The sequence below is a fragment of the Polistes canadensis genome, unplaced genomic scaffold (genome assembly GCF_001313835.1).
Source record: "Polistes canadensis isolate GaletaPanama2010 unplaced genomic scaffold, ASM131383v1 scaffold_283, whole genome shotgun sequence".
NCBI classification, from domain to species: Eukaryota; Metazoa; Arthropoda; class Insecta; order Hymenoptera; family Vespidae; genus Polistes; species Polistes canadensis.
Genome location: NW_014569830.1, coordinates 94,700 through 101,367, shown reverse-complemented (window position 1 = coordinate 101,367; position 6,668 = coordinate 94,700). Strand labels below are relative to the sequence as shown.

The 6,668-nt window shown below is 33.8% G+C and overlaps 1 protein-coding gene across 3 annotated transcripts in view; it reads left to right on the top strand.

Moving 5' to 3' along the window:
• The first annotated feature begins 1,063 nt into the window (after positions 1 to 1,063).
• The window catches only part of LOC106791065 (sal-like protein 3), a 62,303-nt gene continuing 56,698 nt past the window's right edge, over positions 1,064 to 6,668 (top strand). Inside the window, exon 1 of one of the 3 annotated variants that reach the window (XM_014756424.1) lies at positions 1,064 to 1,244. The gene's annotated coding sequence lies outside the window, so the exon portion shown is untranslated. Of the gene's footprint in view, positions 1,245 to 6,381; positions 6,435 to 6,668 lie in introns of those variants that run through there. The other 2 variants (XM_014756423.1, XM_014756425.1) reach the window with 2 other exon arrangements.

Sequence of the window (6,668 nt, the reverse complement as noted above, 5' to 3'; positions counted from 1 at the left end):
TCAGTAGATATAGATCATCCTCGATCGATCGTTTCTCTCCCATCTCTCTCTTTCTCTCTCTCTCTCTCTCTCTCTCTCTCTTTCTCTTTCTCTCTTTCTTTCTCTTTCTTTCTTGAACTGCGTACTCAGCGATCCTAGGAAAGCCATTTTCTTTTACAAGTAAACTTAGAATCGTACCAAGAAAACTAACATATACATTAACCCCAGAATTTAAATAAAATACTCAATCATTTATATTAATTAATTCAATCTTAACGACTTATTCAAATTTGTACAAACAATTTCGCAAAAAGAAAGAGAGATAGAGAGAGAGAGTGAGAACTACAATGGGCAGGGGCAAGAGGAGAGAAGGTGACCATTGGCGAGAAGGGTGTGGGGGAGGGAGAAGGAAGAAGAGCAGAAGAACTTTGATTTTGAAAGCAAAAGAGAGTGTAAAGTTATAGTGCGTAGGACGACGCATTTACGCTAGCCTAGCCCTTCCTTCCTTTGCTTTTCTTTTTTTTCTTCTTCGTTTTTTCTTTCTATTCTTTTTTCTTTTTTTTTTTTTATTATTATTATTATTTTTTTTTCTCTCTTCTTTTTCACTTCCTCTCGTATTTTTTTTTGCGCGTTGCATCGAAGTGGACCACCGTGCGGCTCGACGAATCGCTCGCTCGAGAGAGCGGGAAAGAGTGAAGGAGTGAGAGAGAGAAAGAGAGAGGAGAGAGAACGAAGTAGGGGTATACGGTAAGAGCGAGCGAGAACGTAAACGTAAACGTAAGTGAACGAGAAAGAGAGAGAAAGAAGGATCCGCGAGCTTCGCGTTCCCTCTCTCTATTCCCCCCTCCCCTACACCACTAAGTCTCTCTCACTCCCTCCTAAAGAAGAGTGTGCGTGGTGGTTGTGCGCGTGTGCGCCTATGCGCGTGAGCGTTTCACACCTGACTACTACGTTAGTCAAGTTGGCGACTGTTACTACTTGTACGATTATAATTAAATCTTAACCAAGGTTATAATAATTAATCATATAAAATCGTGATTGTTAATAATAATAATAATAATATTGTTTAAGTTAATTGAACGTTAATCTTAATAAGATCGATGTGTTATGTCGGTAAAGTGTGCGCGGCGGGCACGGTAGGTTAGTTGACCGCGGGGCCGAGCGAGCGCTGAGCTGACAGTAGGCCGGCGACGTCACAGTGGGCCGGTTGAGCCTTCCTTCGTTCGATTCAGGCAGGCTCTTCTATTCGTTTTACATGTAGCAAGGTAAATATTTATCATGCGAGGCTACGTTATTTTAACGAATTTTAATCATTATTTTGTATTCTACTACTTCCCTTTTTACTTTTACATTTTCTTTCTTTTTATTTCTTTTTCTTTTTCTTTATTTCTTTATTTCTTTCCTATTATTTTTGCCTTTCGAATTTATTCTCTATTTTGCGTTATTTTACTTTACTTTATTTTACTTTACTTTATTTTACTTATATATTACTTTTTATCATTCATTTTCATTTTCATTTCTATTCTTTTCTTTTCTTTTCTTATGGTGGTTCTTTATTTTCTCTTCGTCATCGTTAAACAATTATTATAATATACATATCGAAAACACGTTCTTCGCGAATTTTTATCATCGCGGCTTTTTTTTTCGTCTAATTCTTCTCTTATTCCTTTTTTTTTCTCCTCTCTCTCTCTCTCTCTCTCTCTCTCTCTCTCTCTCTCACACTCTTTTGTTCGTTCGTTTTCTTTTATTTTCTTTCTTTTTTTTTTTTTTCTTACGCAAATTAATTTCACGATTGAATATAATTTGAACGATGGGAACGATTACTTTTCGTTATTTCAATGAAATATTTATTGTTATCACGATGATAAAATTCGTAATGTAACATTTATTATGTATACGCGTTAAATATGAATAGTAAACGTTTTGTCAAGCTAACGGGGGTGCCATCGGTCGCGAAAACAAAGTTAAGTTTTATACCAACGATGATTATCAACCACACGACCAACGACGACGACGACGACGACGACGAATAAGTGGAGAAATGTACGAGCCATACGGAAAAATTGAGTGCATTATGGAAATGATAAGAAAAATGAAGGAAGACAATTTTTCGATTGTTTTGGGGAATTTATTTTGTTTTGTTTTTTATGGGGAATAAAATTTGTTATACTGACGTATAACTGTGTAGAAGATAAAGAGAAAGAGAGAGAGAGAGAGAGAGAGAGAGAACAATTTTGTTGTCAGATTGGTTTACTAACCATGTCCGTCGCGCGCGCGCGTGTATATATCATCGTTGATGATTATTCTTTTCACCTTTTGTTTTTATACACCCTTTTTTTTCTCATTCTTTTCTTTTTCTTAAAGTTAGTTCATTTTTTTCCTTGTATTATTCGCGTTGTCTCTCTTATCTTTCCTCGTGTACAACATCGTCAAATATTGTCGTCGTCTTCGTCTTCGTCGTCGTCGTAATTGTTTTTGTTGTTGTTGTTATTGTTGTTGTTATTGTTGTTGTTGTTATTGTTATTACTACTACTGCTACTAATATCGTCTATCATCGATGATATTTCATTAAATCCTTTGTGTTTATCATAATCACGACAATTTAACAATACGTGGAAAACGATAATGAAATTTGGTGATTTACGGGAAAAAGGTTTTTCTTCGTTCAGTGAAACAAACAAAAATAATATAAAGAAAGAAAGAAAGAGAAAGAAAATTGTCATCGAATTGTCCAAAAAAAAAAGAAGAAAAAATTAAATCGATGACAACATTGACGATTATTAAATGATAATTTATAGCTATTCATTTTTATCGCATATCTAGTTTTTTCTTTCGCGAATTTTTCTTTTCTATGAAGAAAATCCAGTGAAATAGGAAAAAAATCATTCGTGAATTACGTCTGACTAAGAAGAAACGAGAAAGAAAGAAATTCTACGATTATTATTCGAAGAGACAGACAAATACGGGAAAAAAAAGGAAAGAAAGAAAAAAAGAAAGAATGAGAGAGAGAGAGAGAAAGAAAGAGAGAGAGAAAAAAGTGTGTATGAAAAACACGCACGTTTACGTGCTACGATAGAGAAAATAGGAAAAATTGTACGGACACGTGAATATTGAAAGAAATCATCATTGGTGAATGAAGTTACTTCAGGATTACAGAAGAACAACAATCAAGAGGAATAAATAAAGAAGAGGATCAAAAATCGTCTCCTATAATTTGGTTCACGTCGACTACGAAATATTTGTTTGGTTTGTTTTTCTTTTTTTTCAAGTGGGTGAACAAGTTTCCAACGTTTTTATTCGCATAACACACATATACGAATATAATATTATATACGCATATAAATATTTGAAATTTATTCTTCGTATCACCGACGTGATGTTTCACTAATCGTTCGTTTCTATCTATTTCTTTTCTTTTCTTTTTTTTTTTTTTTCAAGAATAGTAACGACACAAAAAATATTTTGACAAAAGATTCTTCCTTTAATCTCGATGTCCAATTAATTTAATTTCTTTTTTTTTTGGTGGAACCGGAAGGGATGGGGGGATGATAGTGTTGATAGTGGCAGTGGAAGGACTATTTTAAATAAGAAGATAATGATGATGATGACACGAGGAAAAATGTTAGAAGGTGGGTCCGATGATGATCTATTTTTTTTTTTTCTTCTCGTTGGCATGTCGTTGTCATCAGAAGTTTCAACGTTGTTTCTCGACGGCCGATGGCCACGAGGCTTTGCTCGGAGCAACGCGTTGCGCGATCCCGCGTCGGGAGACACGTGACATGAGTGAAAAGTGCCTAACCGGGATGCTTCCGGTCGGTGTCAGACAGATCAACAGAAAGAATCAAGAAATGATGATGGTAATAAGAAAAGTGTGCTGAAAAATGATCACACGATGATGTTGTAAACAAACAAACAACAACAACAACAACATTCAATTATATTTCGAAAGAAATTATAATCGATATATTAATTATAATCTTGGAAGAGTTAATGTGAAATTGATAATTGAATAAAATCAAAAGAAAATAAAAGACAAAAAGAAATGAACATTGAGTATTAGTATTAAAAAGAAAGATGAACTCTAAATTTGATAATTAAAATCCATAGTTTAAAAAAAGGGAGATGATTAATAAGAAGAACAAAAAAAAGGAGATGGAATGAAGAGAGAAAGGAAAATATATCTGGAAATAATATAGAATAAAAAGTAAAACAAAAATATATATATATATATATATATATATGAAAGTTGTATATAAAACATATCTTAGAAAAACGTATTATTAGAAGATTAAAGAAAATATATAAGAACAAATTTAGAGAGATCTCTGATGTGGATCGTGCGACGATGAAGAAATTAAAAAAAAAAACAGAAGAAACAGTTAAAAGAGATGTTTTAAAAATTGAAATGATACAAACGCGTTATAGAAAATATTGTTTGAAATGGAAAGAAAGTTGCCAAAAAAAAAAAACATAAAAATAAAAAAGGAGAGAAGAGAAAGGGGGTTGAGAGAGAGAGAGAGAGAGAGAAAGAAAGAAAGAGAAGTAAAAAATAAGGAGAAGATCTAAAGAAGAATGGTTGCATCCTTGTCCGAGCATATCTCGTCACGATCGAGCGCGGTAAATTAGAAACTACCGTAGAGATCTGAGCTACCGTACGCGACACGCTCCGTCGGATTCGCGCCAATTTCCACGCGAGAACCTTCCCTTCCTCTTGCCCTTCCCACCGATCCTTCTTTCTTTCTTTCCTTCCTTCCTACATTCTCAAATAAGAAGAAAAGAAATGCGCGACCGAATAGAACGGGAATCAAAAATAGAAAAGGATAGAAATGAACCGTGATCGTGCGTGACGGCTACGTAAAAGTGTGTGTTCTTTCCTAGTGTTCTTCGTTAAGAGAGAAAGAGAAATAGAAATGGGAGGGGGAGAGAGATAGAGAGATAGAATGGGTGGGAGAAATAATAATAATAATAATAATAAAAAAAGAAAAAAATTATACAAAGAGAGAGAGAGAGAGAGAGAGAGAAAGAGAGAGAGATACGCACAAGTGCACGTGCATACACGCACACGTGCTCTCTCTTGGAAAAGGTGGTGGTGGAGGTGGTGGCGGTGGTGGAGAGGTGAAGGAGGTGGAACAACTCTCGAGCTTCGGGTTAGAAAGGAGACACGCATGACACGCACCACGTATGCACGCACGTATGCACGTCGTGCTGTCACGATCATGGAGTGACGGTACATACCTACGTATCTATCTATGTATTTATCTATCCATGTAAGTATTCGTATACGTTTATATCTTATATACACTTTCGAGTAGATTAAAACTGGCGGATCTTTTCCTTCCTTCCTTTCTTCTTTCCTTCCTTTCTTCCTTTTTTTCTGACGCGCAACGTAACTGATGCGCGATAGGTTAACCCAAAAGAAAAAAAAATCTTAAGAAAGAAAGAGTTAGATAGATAGATACATTGATTGATTGATAGAGATAGATAGATAGATAGATAGATAGATAGATAAATCTGATGAATAATTTAATATGACAAATTGGTGGAATGTAGAAATATATATATATATATATATATATATATGTATGTATTTATATTTTCATAAAAAGAGATGGATATTGTTGAGATTTCGTCAAAGTTAAAATAAGTTAGAAAGAGAAGAGACGAAAAGTGAAAGATGACAAATTGAGTACACGTAGTGTTAGAAATTATATTTGAAATTTATTATAAGAAATAGATATATATATATATATATATACATATGTATACGCGTATACATATTTCAGATGAGATTTCATAAGAGTAAATATAAGATAGTGATAGAGATAGATAGAGAAAAGTATTTAATGCTAGGATGTTTTAACGGAAGCAAGTGAAGATTACATTCGTGCCATAATACGTAGATTGATTTACGAATCTCGAGAGAAACACACACACAAAGAAAAGAAAGAAAAAGAGAGAAAGAGAAAGAGAAAAAGAGATAATTGATCTTTCATAAAACGTTAGAATAATATATAAAAAATTGCAAATAAGAGAAAGCAAACAAGGAAGAATGAAAGAAAGAAAGAAAAGTAGTTGGTAATTTGTCGTAATTCTAACTACAGAGAATCGGTATTATTTCAAGAAGAAAAACAATATAGTTAGAAAATTATAAGAGTAAGAAGAAGAAGAAGAAGAAGAGGAAGAAGAAGAAGAAGAAGAGGAAGATAGTGCGTGTTCCGCGAGCTGTTCGCGACCAGACGAAAATATCTCACGTGCGTCGAGAGAGAGTAAACCTCGAAGCTCTTTTGGAGGCCGACAACGATTACGACGACGAAGACGAAGACGCCGATGCCGACGCCGAAGAAGAGGAGAATAGGAAAAAGAAAAAGGAAACGAAAAAAAAGAAAAAGATAAGAGAAAGAGGGAAGAAAAGGTAGCTGGAAGAAGAAAGAATCGGTGAGAGAAGACGTTTTTTGGTGAGCGAAATACGGGCTTGAGTTTTGCGAATACAATTAAATTAATGTATACTACTTTTTTTTTCAAGAGATTAAATTGATATATATATATATATTTTTCTTCTTTTCTTTTCTTTTTTTTTTTTATTTTTCTTTCTCTCTGTTTAACGTTTTATTCGATTAATAATGATTATTCAAAAATATATTGTTTATAATATAATATATAAAGTAGGATATGTTTAATAATTTTTTTTT